The 12,036-nt window shown below is 42.7% G+C and overlaps 1 protein-coding gene across 1 annotated transcript in view; it reads right to left on the bottom strand.

Annotated features, from left to right (window-relative positions):
- The window catches only part of Eml5 (EMAP like 5), a 122,138-nt gene that overhangs the window by 45,490 nt on the left and 64,612 nt on the right, over positions 1-12,036 (bottom strand). The window lies entirely within an intron of this gene.

Genomic DNA, 12,036 nt, shown 5'->3' with positions numbered 1-12,036 from the left:
ACCTCAACAGAAAGGTGATAAAAAGAGAGAATTTAACCAAAAAAAGCCAATAACCTAAGGGAAGACTGGGGGTAAGGGGTGGGAGGTGAATTCAATCCTTAAATGTTCTATTCAATCAAAAATTTAAAAATGAAGCCATCTTTATAAAAATGCTACAGAAACTAAAAAGGACACTAGGCAATTATTACTTTAAGCTAGAAAGTTCTGTTTCAAAACTATACATGAGTAATATTAATATTGCTTATTATTATTATTAATATTATTCATTTCAAAAGAAGTCAGAGCCACATTGATGAATAAGAGATAATAAATGTGCTTATCCTGACAGCAAGATACTTCGTAACCTTAGGCAAACCCCTAAAGCTTTCAGTACTAGCATGTAATCCGAGGGATGGGGTGAAAATCCGACTGAAGGGGGAATAATCATCTAATCAAGCATACACTGATAATGAAGAATCTAGGAATGATTGCTGCAACCTGAGAGTCAAGAGACAGTGATGGCAGACAACAGCAGAGGAAGGCACAGGAATGGCCAAGTATGCAGACAGACTTGGTGGGGAGAAAGAGAAAGGGGAGAGTCCAGTTCACACGTCTTCCTCAGCAGTGATGCATTTACTGAGATGAGTAGGTGTATGCATTCCTTTACGTAAGAATTTGTAAATGAAACTCAATGGACATCATGATGAAAGCTATCTGACATGTTAATACTTCTCAGGAGGACAGGCTAGAGATAGAAACATGGGAGATGATAGTATGTGGTGGTTATAAACAAAAATCAGGATAGAATTTGTCATTTATTCCCACCAAACCCCCAAATCATACTTCTTTTCCCTGCTATATGATATTATAGCTAAATCCTCTGTACAGTCTTGCTTTGTCAGACAACTTGATTTTGTCAAGAACATACTGTAGAGGGAAAGCCATTAATATGATAATGCATACAATGCAGTGATCTCCAAAGGAAACCTTCCACAAGTACGGTCCAGAAACTCCAAACTGCTACTTGACATGACAGTAGCAACCTATTATCCTGTGCTGAGCCTCTGGCCAAGACTGTTGGTTAGTTTGTCAATTAGACACAAACTAGAGTCATCTGAGAAGAGTGAACGTTAACTGAGAAAATGTTGCTATCAGATTGGCCTGGGCAAGCCTGTGGGGCCTTTTCTTGATTGATGATTGATGTGGGAGGCCCAGCCCACTGTGGGTGGAGCCAACTCTGGACAGTTGGTCTTAGGGTGTGTTAGAAAGCAGGCAGAGGAAGCTGGGAGGAGCAAACCAGTACTCAGCACTCCTCTGCTGATCTTGCTTCAGTTCCTGCCCTGACAGTCCTTCCTGATGGACCCCAGCTGTGAGCATAAATAAACCCTTTGCTTTGGGTAATGGTCTTTATCACAGTAATAGAAACTAAACTAGGACAGGATTGAATTTGATTGGTCAGAACTGCTCTTGTTTGCATGACTGTGATCCATGTGACCATCATTTGCATGACAGAAATTGCACAACTGGAAATTGCAAGCACAATGGGGCTCATATGAACCCCCACACTACACATCAGCCAATATGAACTGCCTTCCTTCACACAGTATGAAAACCATGCCAGGAAACTGTACACAAGGCAGCGCAATCCAACCACTTAAGAACTGTAGACATGGTCCCATTGCAGACAGTGTTCTAGTTACTGCCCAGTGTGATGACCTGTGCGCACGGTCAGTCCGCTAGGCTTCTTATTGCCTAATTCCTTCCCCTAATGTAGTCCCTTATCCACTACCAGAGGGAACCTGCAAAGCCAAAGCACTGGAGCCAGCAGACAGATTTACAGGGTTGAGGGGGGCTATAGACAGCAGTGCTATCATAGCAGAGGCTTTCTTAGTCTAGCCACAGCCTACATCTTCTGGGAAAACTCCTTTATTGCTAGCAGGAGGGTACAGGGTATAGTGACATCAAGGCCTTTTCCTCCAAAGAGATCTAAATTGCACCCTGCGGCGGCCAGTACTTCCTCTGCTCATTCCTTTTTCACTGTCCACTGTCCCCACAGTTACATCTGCTTTCTTCAGTTGCTCCTTTTATACCCTCTAGAACCCTCTCTTACACCCTTAGTAACTGTCTTTTAGTGGTTATTACTTTGTTACCTTTGGGCTGAGCACTCTGAGCCCTTGCCACCAGGAAATGGAATGTTAGTAAGTGAAAGCATGCACAAGCACCATAGTTAGCCAAGTTGTCTCTGCTGCTGAATGTGACTGACAACTGTCTGTGGCCTTGAGGAGCCCAAGTGGTCCGATCTTTGAATGCCTTGCTAATGGTGATTACAAGGTGATGTGCAAGAGATTCTGAGTGCATGAATCATTTACAGAGAGAAATAAACAGATCAGGTCTTAGGTGATCAGCACAAGTCAGAGTAGTCAAAGTAGTTAAAGCTACCACAGAAAGTTTAAAGGAATTCCTGACACCCAATGGTCCATAAAAAAATTAAACATAAATTTAATGTTATGGGTAAATGATTATAATGTCAATTTAATCACACAACTTCACCATATTTCTTCTATAAGAGCTGGAAACTGAATGGGAACTCTGCATTTTGAATGTGAACATTTGGCTCGATTCTGACAAGACTGGGATCTTGAATTTCCTAACTCTGAGTCTGGCTTGCCAACACTTTTAGTTTGCTTTCTTCTGTACCTGGGACGTCTGACCTAAAGCAGCTAGCTGCCTTGGAAAGAAGAACTCTCACAACCTCCCTTTGTTGACTGTCACTACACTCACAGCTTCGGTCACAATATAGCATTCTCTAGAGCAAGGATGGGCAAAACGATGCCCATATTTATAAGCCACGGAAGATCCAGCAGCTCTTCAGCCCTGCTGTAGCAGTGCAGCAGCCTTGGACGACACAGCAGAGGGTGTGGCTAGGACCCATTCAACTTCATTTTTTGCTGAATGTGGTGAGTAGTGCAATGTAACTTTAGCACCTAGGAAGCAGGCAGGACAGATGGAGAAAACAAAACATCCTTTATAACCAAAATAGAGGAGGGGGGTTTGAAGCAGGGTACAAAAACAGGGAACATTATGGGCACATGGGAAGGAAAATGAGCCTCCCACCCAGAGTCTCCTTGAAGCCTCTTGTCAGCTAAGAAACAAAAATTCCAACACAATAGATAATATTTGATATAAGAGTTGTCAACATAGACAATGTTTCTTTTATTTGTGAATACTTTTAAATAATGTTAAAATACCAATGGTCTAAGTTTAAAACCTAAGCCATTATATCCTCAGATAAGGCTTTTCCTTTCACAGATACCTTCTGGGACCCTCAAACAAGACACCTGCTTCTACTTTCCTATATCCCTGTGGCCTACATTATAGATTGCAATCCTGCTGGGTCCCATGGGAACCTCCCTAAGCTTATAAAGCTCTCTCTCTCTCTCTCTCTCTCTCTCTCTCTCTCTTTTTTTTTTTTTTTTTTTTTTTTTTTTGGTTTTTCGAGACAGGGTTTCTCTGTGTAGCCCTGGCTGTCCTGGAACTCACTCTGTAGACCAGCTGGCCTCAAACTCAGAAATCTGCCTGCCTCTGCCTCCCAGAGTGCTGGGATTACAGACGTGCCACCACCGCCTGGCAGATTATAAAGTTCTTAGCAAGTCTTTGTACATAGTAGATTCAGACTCTCCAAAAGTCACTGAAGTGTGCCTCCATTAGAGAAGCCCACAATCACTGTTGGGTATGTCTTTCTTCCCAAGTACCCCTCTTTTAAGCTCCATGCTTAACATCATGTTAGAATCTCTTAAGAGAACACAACTCTGTTTCATACTAGCTCCTCCTGAAAAAATATTTTCTGCAGCAGGGATGTGCGAAGATTTGTGCCACCTGTTCATGTACATTACTTTCAATTTCCAGACCTTTTCAAGTCTAGTATTTTATATGACGTTTTGTTACTGGGAGCAAGGGCAGAGAGACATAGCTCCACACTGTCACCCTTGGTGACCTTCTGAAATTATTTTCAGAAACCTCAACTTGGACAAACCCATGAATCTTGGCTTTGATGCAGAAAAAATAACAATTATTAAAATGAGCTAACAGATTAAATAATGGTGAGAGAGAGTTTATAAAGGAGGGGTCTCCATTAGAGACAGGGACGTGGGGCTAAAAAGAGTCAGGAAGCATGGATGAAGAAAGATATGGAAAGATAGCAAAAATCCAAAAACAGATATTGCATAAAAATTCTAAATTGATTATAATTAAAAAGTAAAACCTCGGGCGGCGGCGGCGGCGGCGGCGGCGGCGGCGGCGGCAGCGGCAGCAGTGGCTGCTCCAGCTGAAGGGCCATCAGCAGTGGAACCAAGGCGTCACAGGGACCAGTTAGGCCCTGCGCCCACGACCACTGACCTTCGCTGACCAGCCGGGCAGCAAGCAGCTGCAGTTGTGCGGCGCCTTTCCTGCACGGAGGCCACTTCAGAACTCGGCCTCCCACCAGTCAGGAGAGGAGCATCCATATTGGTTCCGTACTCCAGGAATCGGACAGACTGAGGTACACAAACATAATCCGAGGCCAACACCGCGGTGGTCTGAGCCCGACGGGCGTTGGCCTGCACCCAGGCCCTGGGCGGGTCGGGGGGCCATCGGGGTGCCAACCCAGCCAGGAGGTTTTTTGCCCAGGCCTGCGAGCGCGCCGCCGCCATTTTGCCTGCAGGACGACAGAGAGCTCAGGCGGGCAGACCTGTAACAGGCATAGCCTAAGGCTAACAAAGCGGGGGTCCAGGCCCCAAAAGGCACAGGACTGACCCCAAGAACTGGGCGGCTTGGTGGGCAATCTGTGAGTCAACCCGCCCAGGTGATTGTTAGCAAAGCAGACTCTTCCGGCGCTTTCAGGGAGCGCGGGCGCGCACGCCCGCCATCCTAGTCACCTGGCAAACCCAATTAACAGTCATAGCTCTAGGGGAACTTTGCTCGGACCTTGGCCTCCCAGGCTTTTGCCTGGACTCAGGGACTGGGCGGCCAGGCTAACCTTGTGTGCGACAGCCCGGTTGGCAGATCGGCTGCCCAGCGGAGTGAGCGGAACACAGGGGAGGTCACAGTAGCATACACCTTCCGCACTCCCTGGGAGTGCACACAGGCTCCATCTGCTCCACAGACACAATCTGGGGCAAGGCCTCAGGCAGAAGCCCTTAGCTCTACTCTCTCCGCTTCCGGATCCAGATCAGTCTGGGCGGCAGCATTACATCTCCAAGTCCAGCAAGTGGCTAGCTGGGCTTCCGGGCGGCCAGCTGGGAGAAGTCAGTGTGCTCCAGTGAATCCAGCGGGCCCCAGCGGGAGCCTTCGGGTGCCTGCTTTGGGATCTGAACAGCCTGGGCAGCAGCACACTGTCTACAAGCAGTACAGGAGGTAAGCTGTGCACCAGAGGCCAACTGGGAAGGGGCAGCTTGCACTGGTGAGTCCAGCACTGACAAGATAAACTAACACCAGTGAGATCTAGATGGCAAAAGGCAAACGCAGGAACGTCACTAACAGAAATCAAGGCAATATGGCAACATCTGAACCCAATTCTCCTCTACCAACATGTCCTGGATACCCCATCACACCAGTAAAACAAGATTTGGATTTAAAATCACTGGTCATGATGCTGGTACAGGAACACATGAAGGTCATACATAAAGAAATTCAGGAGAAAATGGATCAAAAGTTAGAAGCCCTTGCAAGGGAAACACAAAAATCATTGAAAGAAATCCAGGAGAATACAAAAGCCAACAAGGAGGAAATGCAAAAAACACTTAAAGAAATACAGGAGAACTTTGCTCAACAGGCTGAGGTCATGAAAGACGAAACACAAAAATCTCTTAAAGAAATACAGGAGAACTTTGGTCAACAGGCTGAGCTCATGAAAGAGGAAACACAAAAATCTCTTAAAGAATTACAGGAAAACACAAACATGCAAGTGAAGGAGCTAAGCAAAACCATCCAGGATCTAAAATCAGAAGTAGAAACAACTAAGAAAACTCAAAGGGAGACAACTTTGGAGATAGAAAGCCTTGGGAAGAAATCAGGGGACAGAGATACAAATATCAACAACAGAATACAAGAGATAGAAGAAAGAATCTCAGATGCTGAAGATTCCATAGAAACCATGGACTCAACACAGTTAAAGAAAATGCAAAATGCAAAAAGCTTGTAACCCAAAATATCCAGGAAATCCAGGACACAATGAGAAGACCAAACCTAAGGATTATAGGCATAGATGAGAGTGAAGATTTACAACTTAAAGGGCCAGCAAATATCTTCAATAAAATTATGGAAGAAAACTTCCCTAACCTAAAGAGAGAGATGCCCATCAATATACAAGAAGCCTACAGAACTCCAAACAGACTGGACCAGAACAGAAATACTTCCCGTCACATAATAATCAAAACACCAAATGTTCTAAACAAAGAAAGAATACTAAAGGCAGTAAGAGAAAAAGGCCAAGTAACATATAAAGGAAGACCTATCAGAATCACAGCAGACTTTTCACCTGAGACTATGAAGGCTAGAAGGTCCTGGGCAGATCTCATGCAGACTCTAAGAGAACACAAATGCCAACCAAAACTACTATATCCAGCAAAACTCTCAATCACCATAGATGGAGAAACTAAGATATTTCATGACAAAACCAAGTTTACCCAATATCTATCCACAAACCCGGCCCTAAAAAGGATAATAGGAGGACAACACCAATACAAGGAGGGAAACTTCACCCTGGAAAAAGCAAGATAGTAACCTTTCATCAAACCCAAAAGAAGTTAAGCATTCAAATTTAAAAAATAACGTCAAAAATGATAGGAAGTAACAATCACTATTCCTTAATATCTCTTAACATCAATGGACTTAATGCCCCAATAAAAAGACACAGACTAACTGAATGGATACGTAAACAGGACCCTACATTTTGCTGCTTACAGGAAACACACCTCAGGGTCAAAGACAAACACTACCTTAGAGTAAAAGGCTGGAAGACAATTTTACAAGCAAATGGTCTCAGGAAACAAGCTGGAGTAGCCATTTTAATATCAGATAAAATTGACTTTCAACCCAAAGTCATCAAAAGAGACCCTGAGGAACACTTCTTGCTGGTCAAAGGAAAAATACAAAAAGAAGAACTGTCAATCCTGAACATCTATGCCCCAAATGCAAGGGCACCCTCTTTCGTAAAAGAAACTTTATTAAAACTAAAAGCACACATTGCACCTAACACAATAATTGTGGGTGACTTCAACACTGCACTTTCCTCAATGGACCGATCAGGAAAACAGAAACTAAACAGGGACACAATGAAACTAATTGAAGCTTTGGACCAATTAGATTTAACAGATATATATAGAACATTCTATCCTAAAACAAAAGAATATACCTTTTTCTCAGCACCTCATGGTACCTTCTCCAAAATCGACCATATAATTGGTCACAAGACAGACCTCAACAAATATAAGAAGATCGAACTAATCCCATGCCTCCTATCTGATCACTATGGAGTAAAAGTGGTCTTCAATAGCAACAGAAACAACAGAAAGCCCACATACACGTGGAAACTGAACAATACTCTACTCAATGATACCTTGGTCAAGGAAGAAATAAAGAAAGAAATTAAAGACTTTTTAGAACACAATGAAAATGAAAACACAACATACCCAAATCTATGGGACACAATGAAAGCAGTGCTAAGAGGAAAACTCATAGCCCTGAGTGCCTCCAAAAAGAAAATGGAGAGAGCATACATTACCAGCTTAATGACACACCTGAAAGCCCTGGAACAAAAAGAAGCTATTTCGCCCAGGAGGAGTAGAAGGCAGGAAATCATCAAACTCAGGGCCGAAATCAATCAAGTAGAAACAAAGAGAAACATACAAAAAATCAACAATACCAGGAGCTGGTTCTTTGAGAAAATCAACAAGATAGATAAACCCTTAGCCAGAATGACCAAAGGGCACAGAGAAAGTATCCAAATTAACAAACTTAGAAATGAAAAGGGAGATATAACAACGGAAACTGAGGAAATCCAAAAAATCATCAGATCCTACTACAAGAGCCTATACTCAACACAACTGGAGAATCTGGAGGAAATGGACAATTTCCTTGACAGATACCAAATACCAAAATTAAATCAGGACCAACTAGACCATCTAAACAGTCCCATAATGCCTAAAGAAATAGAAGGAGTCATAGAAAGTCTTCCAACCAAAAAAAGCACAGGACCAGATGGCTTCAGTGCAGAATTCTACCAGACCTTCAAAGAAGAGTTAACACCAATACTCTTCAAACTATTCCACAAAATAGAAACAGAAGGAACACTACCTAATTCCTTCTACAAAGCCACAATTACGCTGATACCAAAGCCACACAAAGATCCAACAAAGAAAGAGAACTTCAGACCAATTTCCCTTATGAACATCGATGCGAAAATACTCAATAAAATTCTTGCCAACCGAATCAAAGAACACATCAAAACGATCATCCACCATGATCAAGTAGGCTTTATCCCGGGAATGCAGGGTTGGTTCAATATACGGAAATCCATCAATACAATCCACTACATAAACAAACTCAAAGAACAAAACCACATGGTCATTTCATTGGATGCTGAAAAAGCATTTGACAAAATTCAGCATCCCTTCATGCTTAAAGTCTTGGAGAGAACAGGAATTCAAGGCCCATACCTAAACATAGTAAAAGCAATATACAGCAAACCGGTAGCTAGCATCAAACTAAATGGAGAGAAACTTGAAGCAATCCCACTGAAATCAGGGACCAGACAAGGCTGCCCCCTTTCTCCTTATCTTTTCAATATTGTACTTGAGGTACTAGCTCGGGCAATTCGACAACATAAGGAGATCAAAGGGATACAAATTGGAAAGGAAGAAGTCAAACTATCATTATTTGCAGACGACATGATCGTCTACCTAAGTGACCCAAAGAACTCCACTAGAGAGCTCCTACAGCTGATAAACAACTTCAGCAAAGTGGCAGGTTATAAAGTCAACTCAAGCAAATCAGTGGCCTTCCTATACTCAAAGGATAAGCAGGCTGAGAAAGAAATTAGGGAAATGACCCCCTTCACAATAGCCACAAACAGTATAAAGTATCTTGGGGTGACTCTTACCAAACATGTGAAAGATCTGTATGACAAGAACTTCAAGACTCTGAAGAAGGAAATGGAAGAAGACCTCAAAAAATGGGAAAACCTCCCATGCTCATGGATCGGTAGAATCAATATAGTTAAAATGGCCATTTTGCCTAAAGTACTATACAGATTCAATGCAATACCCATCAAAATCCCAACTCAATTCTTCACAGAGTTAGAAAGAGCAATTATCAAATTCATCTGGAACAACAAAAAACCCAGGATAGCTAAAACTATTCTCAGCAACAAAAGGAAATCTGGGGGAATCAGTATCCCTGACCTCAAGCAATACTACAGAGCAATAGTGCTAAAAACTGCATGGTATTGGTACAGTGACAGGCAGGAGGATCAATGGAACAGGATTGAAGATCCAGAAATGAACCCACACACCTATGGCCACTTGATCCTCGACAAAGAGGCTGAAAACATCCAATGGAAAAAAGATAGCCTTTTCAACAAATGGTGCTGGTTCAACTGGAGGTCAGCATGCAGAAGAATGCGAATTGATCCATCCTTGTCTCCTTGTACTAAGCTCAAATCCAAATGGATCAAGGACCTCCACATAAAGCCAGACACTCTGAAGCTAATAGAAAAAAAACTGGGGAAGACCCTTGAGGACATCGGTACAGGGAGAAAGTTCCTGAACAGAACACCAATAGCGTATGCTCTAAGAGCAAGAATTGACAAATGGGACCTCATAAAATTACAAAGTTTCTGTAAGGCAAAGGACACCATCAAGAGGACAAATCGGCAACCAACAAATTGGGAAAAGATCTTCACCAATCCTACATCAGACAGAGGGCTAATATCCAATATATATAAAGAACTCAAGAAGTTAGACTCCAGAAAACCAAACAACCCTATTAAAAAATGGGGTACAGAGTTAAACAAAGAATTCTCCCCTGAAGAACTTCGGATGGCGGAGAAGCATCTTAAAAAATGCTCAACTTCATTAGTCATTAGGGAAATGCAAATCAAAACAACCCTAAGATTTCATCTTACACCAGTCAGAATGGCTAAGATTAAAAATTCAGGAGACAGCAGGTGTTGGAGAGGGTGTGGAGAAAGAGGAACACTCCTCCACTGCTGGTGGGGTTGCAAATTGGTACAACCACTCTGGAAATCAGTCTGGCGGTTCCTCCGAAAACTGGGCACCTCACTTCCAGAAGATCCTGCTATACCACTCCTGGGCATATACCCAGAAGACTCCCCACCATGTAATAAGGATACATGTTCTACTATGTTCATAGCAGCCCTATTTGTAATTGCCAGATGCTGGAAAGAACCCAGGTATCCCTCAACAGAAGAGTGGATGCAAAAAATGTGGTATATCTACACAATGGAGTACTATTCAGCCATTAGAAACAATGAATTCATGAAATTCTTAGGCAAATGGATGGAGCTAGAGAATATCATACTAAGTGAGGTAACCCAGACTCAAAAGGTGAATCATGGTATGCACTCACTAATAAGTGGATATTAACCTAGAAAACTGGAATACCCAAAACATAATCCACACATCAAATGAGGTACAAGAAGAAAGGAGGAGTGGCCCCTGGTTCTGGAAAGACTCAGTGAAACAGTATTCAGCAAAACCAGAACGGGGAAGTGGGAAGGGGTGGGTGGGAGGACAGGGGAATAGAAGGGGGCTTACGGGACTTTCGGGGAGTGGGGGGGGGGCTAGAAGAGGGGAAATCATTTGAAATGTAAATAAATTATATCGAATAAAAAAAAAAAAAAAAGTAAAACCTCAGGATACACAAGCTGGTGTGTTGTTGTTGTTGTTGTTGTGGATACAGGGGTCTTACGATATGGCTCAGGCTGGCCTGACAGCTGAAACCATACCATCTCTACAGAGATTACAGGTAGGCACCAGCATGCCAACAAAAGAAATTGTTAATGGGAACTTTCCAATGTGTCATTTAAAAAGGAAGTACAAAAGGTTGATAAGTATTCAGGCTATATTAACTTCTCAAACCTTAAGAATATAAACATTAAGTCGTATTGTATATTTAAATTCTATTTATTCTTTGATTGCTATGAAATTGAGTTATTCACCAAAATTTTTCTTATACAGCTCATTTACATCAGTGTCTCATAACTAACTCAGCATGGCATCAATAATACTTTTTTTCAATTTTTATTATTTTATTTATTTATATTCTCGTTTCTCCCCTCTTGGTTCCCCCTCCCACGGTTCCTCATCCCATTCCTCCTCCCTGTTGCCTCTGAGAGGGTGCTCCACAACTCCACCTCCCAGACCTCTCCCTTCCCTGGGGCCTCAAGTCTCTCAGGGATTTTTCTCCCACTAAGGCATGACCAAGCAGACCTCTGTTAGATTTGTGCCAGAGGCCTTGGACTGACCTGTGTATGCTCCATGTTGGTGGCTCAGTCTCTGGGAGCTCCCTGGGGTCTGGGTAAGCTGAGATTGCTGGTCTTCTAAGGCCTGACACTACAACTGATGCTATGATAACCAAAAGTCGGGAGCCTGGCATGGCTGTCCCCTGAGAGGCTCTACCAGCAGTTGACTGAGATAGATCCAGATACTTATTACAGCCAACATTGGACTGAGATCAGGGGCCACTATGGTTCAAATAGGGGAAGAACTTATTATATTAGTTTAACAATCTTACTATATTAAGCAGTTGTCACACATACCACCAGAAATAATGGCTGAGACCCTTAATCCCAGCACTCAGGAGGCAGAGGCAGGCAGAGCTCTGTGAGTTTAAGGCCAGCCTCAACTTTAGAGAGTTAGAGGCCAGCTAGGAAGAAATAGTGAGATTTTGTTTCAAAAAAGAAAGTTTCACATGTATTCTTTCAAACTATGAAAACCAACTTTTCCTCTTGAACTAATGCTGAATAAAATAAAGATAACTAAGTAATAGTATTTAACACTG

This window comes from Apodemus sylvaticus, chromosome 6 (assembly GCF_947179515.1).
Source record: "Apodemus sylvaticus chromosome 6, mApoSyl1.1, whole genome shotgun sequence".
In the NCBI taxonomy this organism is placed as follows: Eukaryota; Metazoa; Chordata; class Mammalia; order Rodentia; family Muridae; genus Apodemus; species Apodemus sylvaticus.
This window is presented reverse-complemented; position numbering and strand designations above follow the sequence as displayed.